General features: G+C 49.9%; 1 protein-coding gene across 1 annotated transcript in view; it reads left to right on the top strand.

Annotated features, from left to right (window-relative positions):
• Window positions 1-1,958: 1,958 nt before the first annotated feature.
• SGMS2 (sphingomyelin synthase 2) overlaps window positions 1,959-14,288 on the top strand; it is a 76,803-nt gene continuing 64,473 nt past the window's right edge. The window contains exon 1 of the mRNA XM_056114364.1: window positions 1,959-2,091. The gene's annotated coding sequence lies outside the window, so the exon portion shown is untranslated. The remainder of the gene's footprint in view (window positions 2,092-14,288) is intronic.

Genomic DNA, 14,288 nt, shown 5'->3' with positions numbered 1-14,288 from the left:
AAGAAGGGAAAGGGGAAGATAAGAAGGATAAAAGAAAGAAAAGGGGGGAGGGAGGGAAAGTGATTAAAAGAAAGGAAGAATAGAAATATCCTCTGTGAGATAAAAAGTAACTATTTTTCAAAACAGAAATTCCAATGACATTTGTTTTCTCATATGTTGTGTAGAATAGAGACTCTTCATCCAATTTAACTCCCATTAGACTATGACATTTACTGGAGGGCATTTAAGTGGTTTAATAAAAAATAACCTAATTATTCCTTTTACAACATTTAAACTAAGGCATAATAGTAACTACAATTTCAAAATGACCCATTAAACAATGTCTTGCCCAGACAACCACTTTCCCGGCATGAATGAGAAGCCTGGCAGGCTTGGTTTTGAGCCTTTTACTTCAACCATGTACATATACCCTGAAGCCCACATCATTGGAGAGTCATTGTTTAAAATCTTCCTTTATAGGGGCTGAAGAAACAGTTCAGGGATTAGGGTGTTTGTCTTGCATGTGGCCAACCCCATCTGATTCCCAGCGCTCGGGTATGGTGCCCTGAGTACCCCCAAAAGTAGCCCCTGGGCACTGTCAGGTATGGCCCCTTACTTGGAGCTGCTTCCACGATGCCCGTGTATTTGGTCATAGAGTAGGGAGGAAGGGGACCATCCACCCAACTTGCCATTCATGCCTGGTTGCTCTCTTACCTGTGCTCGAGACACCCAACCTTTTACTCAGATCTGTGGGGTCTGAAATGGTCGGTTTGGATTTCCATTTACTTTGACTGCATCCCAGCAAACCATTCCATTTGCTCTTGCCTTCTGGGCAAAATGCCTGGGTTTGTAAAATTGAATAGGAACTCCTACTGAAAAGGAAAAAATAAACCCAAGGAAAATAAATTCCAATTGGTGTTCTGGTTGGGATTCTTACTTTTCTCTGACCTCTGAAAGAGTGTGTTTTCCAGACAACAGTGTTAGGTCTTTGATTAATTTCAGATGCATTTTTGTTTGGGGAAACTTTGAAGTGACCACACCTTACAACTGTTTCCGCTGCCCTGCGTGTTTGTTCTTTCCCGTGTATTTTTTGTTATCACAGGTAGAGCTTAATTATCATAGACAAATGATTGTTCTGCCTCCAGGATCTATAGGTGACATTCAAAGATACCACTGGATATTTTTTCCTTTCTTTTTTTTTGGGGGTGGGGGGTCGGGAGGTGGATTGGTTCGGGTGACACACTCGACAGTGCCAGGACATATTCCTTGCTTTGCGCTCAGGAGTCACTGCTGACGGGCTTGAGGAGCCGTCAGGGATGCCAGGGTTTGAACCCATCGGCCTCGAGCAAGGCAAAACGCTTGTCCCATAGCTCCGCCCCCAGCATGGTTTTTCTTGATGCTATAGAATCACCCAGAAACCAGTGCAAATGCTAAACGCAATTACCCTGTCCGGAAGTAGAAAGGCACCTGAAACATCTCTGTCGATGAAGTTCAATACGTATTTGGCCCAGTTCCCCCTGATTCATCCTGGTCAGCCTCTGAGGTTACCCCTCGTCCACTTCGGAAACTGCCCAGCAGATGCATGAATGGCAGAGCCCCGCAACGCGGCGTCGCGCCTGTTCCAGGGGGTCACCCCGCTGGAGCACGCCCACCCTGGGAGCTAGACACCCACCCGGGGAGCACCCCCACCAGGAGCCTTCCCCGGGAGGGGCCGGCTTCGGGGCGCCGTTTCTTGGGGTGACGCTCTCTTCTCCCGGGCCAAGCGGGCCCGCGGCGGGGCGCTGGGGGTCCGAGGGGTGGCGGGGGCGGCGTGGGGGTGAGGGTCCCGGCCCGGCCCTGGCAAGTTTCCGGGCGCGGCCCCCGAGAAGTTGGGGCCGGGCGGCGGTGAGTCACGGCGTGCGGGCGGGAGTGATGTCAGGCGCGCGGACCCGCCCTCGGCCGCCGCAGCGGGCGCGGGGCGGGCGGGGCGCGGCGGGAAGGTGGAGCGCGGCGGACGTGGCTCGGGTCCGGCGCCCGCCCCGCCCCGGCCCGCCGCATCCCTACCCGCCGGCCCCGGGATGCGTGTGCGGCGCCCGGCGCTCTGCGCGCCTCATTCATTCGGACCCGCTCCGGGTAAGTGGGCGCGGGCTGCTAGGGGACGCGGCGGGCTGTCGCGGGGCCGGGGCGGGGACGGCGCCGGGGCCGGGGACGGCGCCCTGCGGGAGGCCGGGGAGGGGCGTCCAGAGACGCGCGGGGGCCGTCCCCGGCCGAACCCGGGGTCCCGCGAGCGCGCGCGGGGGCCCCGCCGCCGGCCCCGCGCGCTGGCTCCCCCGGTCCGCGCCGGGATGACCCGAAAACCCTTTTCCCACGGAGCTGTCGCGGCGTCGGCGCGCTGCCACCTTCGGGCGCGATCTCCGCGGCAAGCCGAACTTTTCCTGGGCGCCCAGTCGCGGTCGGGGGGCGGGGGGGTGGGTTCTCGGGCCCACGGTCGGCGGTCCGGGTGGCACTGTGCGTGCGCGGCGGGTGCGCTGGGGAACGCGGACGGGAGCCCGGACTAGCTCGAGCGTTCGCGTGTCCCTGAGCAAGTGTGTGTCCCAGCTGGCCTCGTGGGAGCCCGGGGCTGCGCCCACCTGCAGGGTGAACGAACGCCTGGTGATGCCCGCCGCGAAGGGGACGTATCAGTGGGACCCCGCAGGCATAGGGCAACACGCTCCGGGTAAACAGAGCAGGGGCCCCATATGACAGGTGACAGATCCGGAGGTCCAGGAAGACCAAGTGTGCGGCAGACGCTCCCCCTCCGCCTCGCCTTCAAGACCAGGCCAGGTTTCCCTGTGGTCAGTCTTTCCCTGGATTGTTGTTAGTCTGACTTCAGGAAAGTCTCTTGGCTGAAATGTTGTTGTTGTTTTCTTCTTCTTTTTCATCTTCTTCTTCTTATTTTTTTTTAAGAGAAGTTAATGTTTAATTTGGTTTCTTTGGTTTCATTTTTGAAGTTAAGCTGGTTGACTTATGAACCTGCCAGGTAGAACTGGCCGCCTCGGAGCCGCTGCCCCTGGTCACTTTTTCTCCTCTGGAATTTTATAAAAGCCCTAGGAAATATTGGGAAGCATAGTGGGCTTGGCTCTGTCGGTTCTGTTCATTGTCTTTGCGGTGTACTTTATCTACAGTTGTGCTTGCAGTTTGTTTCATATTTGTTGTTGTCTTATCCATAACAACCTTGTTTAGGGTCAAAGGTTGGGGGAGGTTTTCCACGAGGTGATCTGGGAGATCATGGGCAGCAGGACCTGGTCAACCTGAAACCAGGAGCCAGGGACATTCTCGCCGGTTACTGGCTGGATTCTTGTGGGAATGAAACAAAGTATAGGGAGACCCCTAGGGAGTTAACATACAAACGAGAACTTTCAATCTGCTTGTTTTGGGGGCTGCATCCGGCTATGCCCAGGGATCTCTCCTGGCAGGGCTCAGAGGAGCACATGGGGTACTAGAGATTGAACCAGGGTTGACTTGTGGTTTTAAAGGAAGCGATAGTTTTGGTTTGTATTCTGTTTCTTTGTTTTAGTTTTGAGACCCACTCAGCAGGCTTATTCTTGGCTCTGTGCTCAGGGGCCACTCCTGGTGGGCGTTGAACTGAGGTCATTGTAGGCAAACTAGTTATCTACCTGCTCAAAAAGTTATACTTTGTTTTTGTTTTTTGGGCCCCACACACAGGTGCTCAGGATTTACTCCTGGCTCAGCCCCACCAGGAATGATTCGGGCTGAGGGGACTATATGGGATGTGGCAGCTCGAGCCCAGGTTGACCAGGTGCAAGGCAAGTGTCTTACTTGCTGTATTGTCGCTGAGCCCCAAGATGTGATACTTCGAAGTGAGAGGCTTGTTTGCTTTTATTTTGTTTAATTTTTATTGGAGGGGAGTCATACTCAGCAGTGCTCAGAGGTCACTCCTGTCTCTGAGGCCACTCCTGTCTCTGTATTTGGTACTCAACTCCTAGTAGTGCTTGGGGGACCATTGAGATGCCAGGGAGCAAACCTGGACCACATGCAAGGCAAATGACCGACCCAAGTGCTATCTGTTCAGCCCTAAGAGTTGCCTATTCATTTTGACATGATTCTCCTCTGGGGTGATGGTCAACCTCTATCCTGATCTAACTTAAAAGATCTATCTAATTTGTTGAACTATTGATGGTTTATTTAGTGAGTGACTACTGTATTCCAGTGGCTATGCTGGATGCTCTCACACTAAAAGACAGCGTTTGCCCCAGGCAAACACTCCGGTGGAGAAAGTCTATAGGCTCAGAGTATAAGAGTGTAAAAAGCAGTGGATAGGGAGCTTTCAGGAAACCAAAAATGATCAGATTACCTTAGGCCACTTTCCACTGATTTTTCCAAAGCTAGTTGCTTCCTAAAGGGTCTTGGGTTGTGGCTCAGCCATTCTTACCCAGCTCAGTTGTAGGAATCTACAATAAGAATGTTGTAGGCTGACTTAGACCTTCGCTTGAATGTTTCAGAGCAGCTTTGTTTAAATTAACTCTAAAGGGTAAGTTCATCTCAACCAAGGTTTATTTTCAGTCACCAAAGACTACGGTACATTTTTGTTGCTGTTCTTTTCACTTTGGAGACACACCTGGCTTATGCCCTCAGGGTTTACTCCTAGAGGCGTGCAGGAAACCATGGGTGCTGGGGTGACCCGGATCAGCCACAGCAAAGCAAACACCCACTCTCTCACTATCTCATCAGCCCCTACCTTTTTTTCTTTTTGGGTCACACCCGGTGATGCACAGGGGTTACTCCTGGCTCTGCACTCAGGAGTTACTCCTGGCGGTTCTCAGGGGACCATATGGGATGCTGGGAATCAAACCCGGGTCAGCTGCGTGCAAGGCAAACACCCTACCCGCTGTGCTATCTCTCCAGTCCCGGCCCCCACATTTTTAAGAGAATAATTTATGGACAAATAGTCTGACTTATTAATTTTTATTTTGTTATAAGTAATATGTTACTTGTAGAAGTTCAGGTTAGACAGATCAGCTACCTCTCAGAATATAACTTTATGATCTCAAAAAAATTTCACTTACAACAAAAAGAGTTAACATGTATTACTTTTCTTGGGCCAGGTAATGTGCCAGTTGCTGTTTTATGTAGAATCTTTCGTTATCCTCACTCTAATCCTATGTGATAGGTATTGTATTATTTTCTGTTTTGTGGAGGAGAAAACTGATTTATAGAAATGAGGTCACTTTCCTGAAGTCACACATTTAGAAAATTTTTGGTTTGGGGGGGTTTTTCTTCCAGGTTAGAGTGATAATATAGCAGGTAGGGTTCTTGCCTTACACGAGACTGACCTGGGTTTGATCCCTGGCACCCCAAATGGTCCCCCAGTTCCTGCCAGGAGTGCAGAACCAGGAGTAAGGCCTGAGTGTGATTCCCCCGAAAATCTAGAAAGGTTTATTTATTTATTTATTTTCAAATCTGATTCAGGCCTGGGGTTGTAGCTGAGTGGTAGGGAGCATGTTCTGTGCATATGATGTCCTGAGGCCCAGTTTGATCTCTGGGACCCCATACCCTGCAGACAAAACAGAACTGGGTTCACTCTTTACATGCTATTCTTAACTTTAAAAAAAAGTTCCCAGTATCAACATCTGTATATGTCACTGGCACACTCTGATGCAGGTTCTTTCACGATTTTCTGCTGTGATTGCCGTCCGCCATAAGTAATCCCCTGTCTTAAGACAGTCCATTTCCAGTTTTCACTATTTGAAGAAACTCCGCATTAAATATCTTTCCAGCCAGCTATACTTGAATGCATTTCCGTGACTATTTTAGTTATTTTGGATTTTAAAAGTGAATTATGATATTTAATTTAGATGTTTTTAAAATATTCAAAATTAGAAGACTTTCTTCTTTCTCTTTAAAATTTAAGAACTTTAATTCCTGTGTCCCTTTAGTGCTTGTCCTAAGAGTTTTCAGCAATCGGACCCACATTCTCCTTACATAAGGGATTGATTTGTCTATGGCAGTGGAACACACAGGCTTTCCTGAGGAACTATTGGTATTTGTACTACTACTATTATTAGCTATAAAGCTAAACTTCTTTCTTGGTAAAGAGTAGAATGGAATAGAGCTAATTTTGCAAGACAGCTCTCTGAAAGAAATTCTACTTCTGTGGTTTGCCCAATAGACTAGACAAATTAAAATGTTCAGGTATTGCCTCTAATAGACTTATCACATGGTCTAGAATAATCTTCCGTTTTAAATAGGTTACTTCTAGCTATGCACATTTGTGACGGTTTCTTGAAAAATATATAATTGATGGGACATTTCTTGATTAGTGAAAGTGGAAGACATTTCCATTGGCTAATTTTTGTTGTAAGTTTAAAGCATTTTTTTATTTTAGTATCTCAAGTTTGATTTGTGTGTGTGGGGGGGGGCATGTGGTACTAGGAAATGAGCCAGGGTCTCGAACATGCAGGCCAAGGACCCTGCCACTAGTAAAGTTTGGCAAGGCAATTGGATTAGCTGTGGGGCACATATCTTGCATGGATGGGGCCCAGGCACTGCAAAACAACACCACCAGCAACAACAAAAACCCAGACAAAAGCAAAATCTTTAATTCTTTAATATACTCTCTTTTCTGTTCTGAGTCAAATTTTAAGTTTTGCTTTGGGTTTATATTTTCACTTCCAAAGCGAGTTATTTTATCTTGATGCTTTTGATAAAGGATGTTGCCATGTACAGCTTCTTCTGTCAGAAACCCAGATCACGTCAACTTATTCATTTCTTAGAGTGACCTAAAGTTCCAAGCAAAATTTGAAGAAATAGCATATGGAATGAATGTATAAGGGGCTGTAGAGATACTTTGGAGGGTAGAGTGCTTGCTTGCATGCTGCCAACCCAGGTTCAATCCCTGGTACCCCATGTGATCCCCTGAGCACAGAGCCAGGAGTAAGACCTGAGCATTGCTGAGTGTGGCCCAAATACCAAAATTAATAAATGAGTCAAGAAAAAGAATTACAGTATGAACAAGCTAAGTTATTTGTCGATTGATGTTTTTCCAGATGTCAGACCCTACCTAGTTAGGTGATATGCTTATAATTAAAATAATATTAGAATTCTTTTTTTAAGTATCATTTAAAAATGATCAGTTTGCAACACTAAAGGATTTAAAAGTATAGTTAATACCTCCGTATGTGTAGATGATTCACCACCCATCACCAAAATTCCAGTGCCATTCTGTCATCGGAAAGATTCCTCTATCCTGCCACACCCCCACCTTACCCTTTGTGAACCACCATAGTTTCCACTATTCCAAGGAGTTTGTTTTACTTCCTTGCCACGTCTCTTGCTGTAGTTACTTATATTCCACCAATAAATGGAAACATCTGATAATTCTTTCACTTCCTTATTTCTTTCACCTCAGGAATCGTCTATTTTGTCCCAAGAATGATTTGATTTCATTTTTTGCTCACAGCAGAGTAGTATTCCTTTGAGTTTGTTGACACTACTATTTCATCTAGTCTGTCATGGCATGGGGGTGGATTCTGTATTTGGTTTCCCTTAAAATTCTTTGCATCATAGTGCTACTCTGAGCTTTCCAAACAGGTGCACTTTCTTAGACTTAAAAAAAAAAAAGTAGCAGCATTCACTGGATTGTCTTCTATTCATTTGTTTTCCTTCACTACACTTTTACCCTATAAAAATAGTAAGAGAAACCACCTCTGGAAATAGTTAAAAGATGAATGGGTGTGGGGTGACAGGCACCCAGGTCAGAGTCACTGAATCAGAGGAGGGCGGCTGCTCCAAGTCACCTGGGTGACTCTGAAAAGCCCTAGGGTGCATGGTGCTCCCCTCACTGTCATACAGTGTCCATTTCCTTGGGGACAGAGCACTGCCCAAACGTCAGGGCAAAATAAAGAGGGCTTCCAGACACCCCTGTCATACCTGGCTCTTTTCACCTGATAGGTCTGTGTGCGCCAAGGATGTGCGCTCCTCTGAGTCAAGCCAGATGGCTGACCAAGGGGCACTGGAAGTACCTGCATTGTAGAAGTTGGGGTGTGTGTGAGTGAATGTCTGTCTCTAGAACTGGATCGCCTGTTTCCAGTTGGGTGATTCAATAAAGACATACAAGATTCGGGGTGAAAAGCTGGCAGGGACTAAGGGAGGAGAAAGCGTGCCAGAGGGAGAGCCAGGTAGGAAGAAAGAGAGTGTGCAGGGCCCCCTCTCCTAATGCCAGTCCACTGGGAATAGGGTCACTGAGCTGGAGAACCCTTGGAAGGCGCCTCCTCATAGCCTCTGCTGGAGGGGAAGGGGCTGAGCTAGTGATTGTGTCTGTCACCCCCCCCCCCCCCAGGAGTGAAAGAAGGGCAGGTGGAGGCTTGAGTTTTCATGCAGGGGCCGGGTGATGGAGGATGGTTTTCGGTCAAGGACCACTTAGCTCATGGACTCTGAGGCAGGGCAGGGGGTGCTCTGAGTAGCAGAAGCAGAAACTCCTGCCAAGACTCATGGTAGAAGGGAACCCTGTGCTTGAAAGAGAGTCCATCCCTCCTGTGGGCGCTCCAAGCTCCGTAGGAGCACGACTGAAGCAGGCCAGGATCGGATCCTGCTCTCCAGGGTCCGGCCGAATGGAGGCTGTTCTCCCTGCTATGCAGGGCCAGGACTCTGGGGAAGGAAGGCACAGGCCACAGAGTGGGAGGGGGGAGGGGACGCTCATGCCTCCTGCATCCTTAGGCTCCTGGGCTGTCCCTGGCTGCAGGAAGAGGGCAGGCTTGGGCGGTCTGTATTCTCCAGCCCCTCCCAGGGAGGCTCTTGGGTCTGTGTGCCTTTAGGTGTCAGGAGTTGTCACCAATGCTGTAAGCCCCAAGCGCCCTCACTCACCCCCCCAGGAACCACAGCAGCTTCCTCAAAGGTGCCTCCATCACCAAGCTGTGAAGCAGGAACCAAACAGTGTTGACCGTATTAGGTGACTCAAGCCTATGGTTTCAGGGCTCAGAAGAACCCTCACATTTTGCCTATAAGCTTCACCTGTAGAAGTTACTACAAACACAGTGGCTTAAGACAACACATGAATTTTTCTTACAATTCTGCAAGTCAGAATGACACAATGGGTCTCTCCGGGCTAAAACCAAAGTGCCTGCAGGCTCCAGACCTTTCTAGAAATCCTGGGCTGTGTCACCTTCCTTCTCTGTGAGGCTTTGAGAATCCGCAAGGAGAGGCCTTTTCTGTTGCACCCATGTCAAAGGGGGAAACTGCTCTGAGTGTTTGTCATTGCTGTGATGGGGCCACATTCAGCAGTGCAGGGGACAGTGGGGACTCAGACACACCTGGAGGCTCCTGGATCATTCCAGGCCCGGTATGCATGCCAGGGATCAAACCCAGGTGCCCCACCGGCCAGGCGCATGGCCTACCCCTCAGGCCTGTCCTGGCCCCATTTGAGTTTTCTTAAACAATGCCAACTCTGCCTCTGGTCTCTTCCCTGTCCCACTTCCAGCATCTGTATCTTAAGCCCAGCTGCTCCCTCCTTCCCCTTCTCTGTGTATCAGACTCGGGTTCTGGGGATTCGCATCAGATCTGGGAGGGGGGGTTGGGTATGTGTGTGTGTCAGGGAGGGGGTAGGGATGAGGAGAGGGGCTGGTCCTGAGCCTGTCTTCCCTCATCTCAGTAATGAGAACCCTCAGACACCCCAGCGTACAAGCTGCTCTTCATAGGAGAAAAGCCCAGCGCCCCCAAACTGGCGGAGCTGAGTGTGCTGGTCGGGGAGGGCAGGAACAGGTGCTTTGCTTCCTGTGGTTCTTTGGGAGCCAGAAAGGTGCGGGTGGGGTGACCTGGGTTCCTGCACCCACGTGCGCACCGGGTCTAGGATGCACCATCAGGCCCGCGAGCCCTCGGAACCCTTCAAGCTGAGTGTCCCATAGACCGAATAGAAAATGAGGTGTCTCTCGTCTTTCAGCCTCCAGAGACGTGACCCAGCTGTAGCCCCCGACCTGGGTCCTCCTGCCGTGATGCCGTGCAGGGGTGCGCGGTTTCCTTTCACAGCTGTCTGTGCCGGGACAAGCCTGCCTGGGACCAAATCTGTCTCCTCTGTGGGTTCCCGGGAGGGATTCTGGAAACAGACACAGCCCATGTAACTGTGTTTTAGGAGTCAATGAGCAGCATTTCTAAACTCCCCCCAGATGTATCCTGGCGCACAGTGAGCTCCTTGAGTGTTTGCTGACTGAAAGGTTGACCGTTCCTGCCGGCTGCTCAGAACTTAGCAGACGACCCAAGGAAGGCTCCCTGGGTCTGAAGCCATCCTCACGGCTGATACGCCTGTTCTCTCTCCCCTATGGGAAACAGTGCCCAGGGCTGGGGGCGTCGCCGGACTGAACACGTGCTGAGCAGACGCCAGCCTGGGAAGTCAGCTGTGCCCAGGAAGGGTCTTGGGGCCTCCCTGAGAAGCCCCATGCAGCAGGCATCGGGGATCGTGATTTTTAAAATTTTTTTTTAATTCAAGAAAGTCTTTTTATTTAATTAAAGAACCTTGTTTTTACAGTTATTGGTAGTTCAGTTTGAGGCTCTGCACGGCATCTTCTGGGATGTGGTGTTCCTCGCACACATCCCGAGTGGGCCGTGTGGCGGCGGCTCTCAACCTTGCAGCTCACGGCCACTCCTTGGAGCCTTCTTAGGAAGCTTCTGGAATTCACGGGCAATCGACTCCAATCACTTTAACTCACAAGGAAGGGAGCGGGCGAGGGCTAAGCCAGCAACCCTGGGCAGTGCAGTGCCGTCTCCAAGGAAAGCAGATCTGCCCAAGGCCTTCCAGAAGGGCTGCAGCCAGCGGCCTCGGTCTGAGCCCAGAGAGAGCCATTTTGTCACTCTGACTTGGGAACTGCAAGAAAATTTATTTGTGTTGTTTTAAGCCACTCAATACGCAGTAACTTGTACAGCAGCAACAGGAAACCAAGCCAGGGAGAATTAGAACAGTCTGTGTTTAGATTTGCTCCCTGGGCCAGCCCTGGAGAGATGGCTTGGTCTCAGGGTTGATTGTCATGAGCACAGCAGGGGGAGCAAGTGTTTGCCCTGGGAGGGCTGTTTTATGAACCCCTTTGGGGTGGAGGGAGTTAATTTCTGATAATTCTATATATTTCCGTCCCTGGCAAATATTTAAATTGGCAGTAGCATGGTTTCAGCATAAATTCGAAAGGAAGTCTTCCTAAGTTTCGGGAGCCCTAGAGTGACCTGGAAGGTTCCCAGCAGCGTAGCAGAGAGGAATGTGTGCACGCCCAGTGCTGTGTGCCGGGGTCAGAGAGAGCACTGAGGGGCGGGAGGCACTGCTCATCTGACCACCTGTATTGGGGCCACTCGGATTCCCTTCCGGTTTCTCTCAGCCTGCCTTTGTTCTGCTTGGCTAGCAGCAACGCTACCGTGAGTTCTCTGAGAGTGAGCACTCGCCTAGACGAAGGCCTGACAGACTGCAGCCAACTCGACAAATATGAGTTCACGTCCTTGATTGTGTCAGGGTAGTCCTTCACCTGTTGTCAATGCCAGTAGGCCCCTGGCACACACAATTTGTTGGAGTCAGTGTGTCGGTTACTAAAATAGAAAAGAGTAAAACTGGGCCGGGGGTGGCTCCAGGGCTGAAGTGCATGCTTTGCATGAAGGAGGCCTGGGTTTGGTATGAAGGAGGCCTGGGTTTGGTACTCAGCACCACATAGTCCCCTGAGCACTGCTGGGAGTGACTTTGAGCACCAACACTGGCATAGCCCCTAGCACCGTAAGATGTGATCTCTCTGCCTCCCGCCCAAATAAAACAACTATGAACCCAGTAAGAATGATCATAAAGGAAGGATTTGTCTTTGTTTTTAAAGGAACCCTACAATAACAGACTACATGGTGATTTGGAGATAATGCCATCAGTTGGCTCGAGCGATAGCACAGCGGGTAGGGCGTTTGCCTTGCACGCGGCTGACCCGGGCAACCCGGGTTTGATTCCTCTGCCCCTCTCGGAGAGCCCAGCAAGCTACCGAGAGTATCTCGCCTGCAAGGCAAAGCCTGGAAAGCCCCCTGTGACATATTCGATATGCCAAACACAGTAACAACAAGTATCACAATGGAGATATTACTGGGCCCACTCAAGAAAATCAATGAATAACGGGAGGACAGTGACAGTGACAGCCATCAGTTAAGGATTTGACTTTTGTATGGTGTAGGAATAACATCAGTTGAAGAAATAAAACATCCATAATCTTCCTGTTTTAAGAAATGAAATGTGGCCCAAAGAGCTACTACAGTGGGTAGGACCTGCCTTGTGTGCTTCTCACCTGGGTTCCATCCTTGATTCTCCATGTGGTCGCCAAGCCCTACCTGGAGTGATCCCTGAGTGCAGACCTAGGAGGAAACCAACCCTGAGCAGAGTTGGGTGTGGCCCCCAAACAAAACTAAACGAAAGAAGTAAGATGTGAGCCAACATGGGAATTTTTTTTCCATACTATTTTAAGGAAGAATAGGTTAGAAAAATGTGTTGATGGTATAAATGTTCTTACAGCGATTTCTAAAGTGTAGAGATTGCCTTATGGAAGCCTAAGAAAATTGGAAGCTCTTAAACCATGAAGAACCTTCTCCTACCTGCAGTTCATTAACACTGATATCTGGGAGCTGAGGAAAGACTACGGGGGTTGCACTTAACCCTAGTTCATTGCCAGCACCAGCTGTCCCCTGAGCATTGCTGGATGGTCCCATGTCCTCTGTGCACTGCTAGCTGTGGCCCTGATGGTCCCCAGCACTGCACGTCCCAAGCATGGAACCACCAGCCTTACCAGGAGTGTCTCTCAGCGGCACAGAGTACTGTTTGAGAGCATCCCACCTTCTCAAAATACATATTTAGGAGATGCATTTTGTTTAGGAGAACTATGTATATTTTGTTTAGGAGAACTATATATAGGCCGAATTATTTTTCTCTTTTGAATGTGAAGGCTTGTGGAGGGAACTATAGGGGGGAAGTAAGTTTGGGTCTGGCTTCAGAAACTTCCTGTGCCCTGGCCCCCTGGGTGCCCAGCCCAACAGGCCTCTGACTCATGCTGTTGTATTGGAAAGAGGAGGGGAGGAAGGCCCTGCAGAGTGCGTATTGGTGAGGAGAAAGTAAAGGTAGAGGAAGCATTTCAGAGCAAGGTACTCTCTAGCCACTGGGCAAGCTACTCTTATCAGCAACTTCCTGTCTTTTCTAGGCTTCTTAACGTACAGACTTGTTCAAATTCTTCCACTGCACAGGTGTCGGGTTCGGTCCCCGCCCTCCTTAGCTCCTTCTGAAATCCAAGAAGACATTCCACCCAGTGTCCTGCTGTGTCCCAAACTCCGTAAGTTCTGTTATTAATATTAGTAGGCTTTCATTAAAGTCTGCTGCGTGCTAGACTTCATCCTTGAGTCAAGAGATTCAGTAGTCAAGGAGAGTGTCAAAAACTAAAACCTGCACATGGACCAGGTGAGTTCAGACCGGGCAGTTCCTTCAAGGATGGAAACTTGTGATGAGGAGACAGTGGCCAGAAGTTGCTCTCACCCCTCTGGAAAGTTTATTGGAAGGAGTCGGGTTTGCACAGAGATATAAAGGAGAAGGCTGTGCATGTGTTTGTTGGTTTGTTTTTTATTTTAGACCACACCAGGCATGCTCAGGGAACATTCCCGGCTCAGACAATACAGTCTTATGGGCGGCGGGGTAGGGGGCAACGTACATTTGAACTGGGTTTCTGTGGTCCCTGGGTGGAGCATGGAGAGAAAGGGTCAAGAGCAGAAACAAACTGTAGGCTCTGGGGAAGAGAATTCCAGTGGAGTCCTGGGGTCCTCTGACTCTCCCGTCATTCCTCCTCATGACCACAGAGGTCAGATGGCCTCTGTGATTTGTGGTCAGGGGTTGGGCTGGCCCGTGGGTGTAACTTGATGGAAACTGAAGTCACCCGGCAAGATCCTGGAGGCAGAGAAGAAAAAGGGTCGAGTTAATGGAGGTCACGTGGGCGGCAGGAAGGAAGAGGAAGAGCCCCTACGGTCCTGTGTGCAGCGCGGGGTGGGGTAATCGGCCTTTTGCAATCTCTCAGGGAGTTGGGTAAGATGAGAACAGCTTGTCCGTTGGGGTTTAGCAACGCGGAGGATTCCTTTAGGTGGTGATCTTGTGTGCGGTCGGGAGTGACCTAGCCCTGAGTAAATCCATCCCCTGGCTCTCCTGCAGGGTGTTTTCCTCCCACAGGGTCCGGGGTCCCCTCTGTGCTCAGGAGCTTGCCTTTCTGTCTCCACACGACCATACTATAAAGCTCCTTCCAAACTGGGCTTGAGAGCGAAGGTTTTCCTCTCTTCCCCCTTTCCTCGCAGGTGACGGATGC

Source organism: Sorex fumeus, unplaced genomic scaffold (assembly GCF_029834395.1).
Source record: "Sorex fumeus unplaced genomic scaffold, SorFum_2.1 ptg000024l, whole genome shotgun sequence".
Lineage (NCBI taxonomy): Eukaryota > Metazoa > Chordata > Mammalia > Eulipotyphla > Soricidae > Sorex > Sorex fumeus.
Note: the sequence above shows the minus strand (reverse complement) of the source record. Positions and strands in the feature narration are given on the sequence as shown.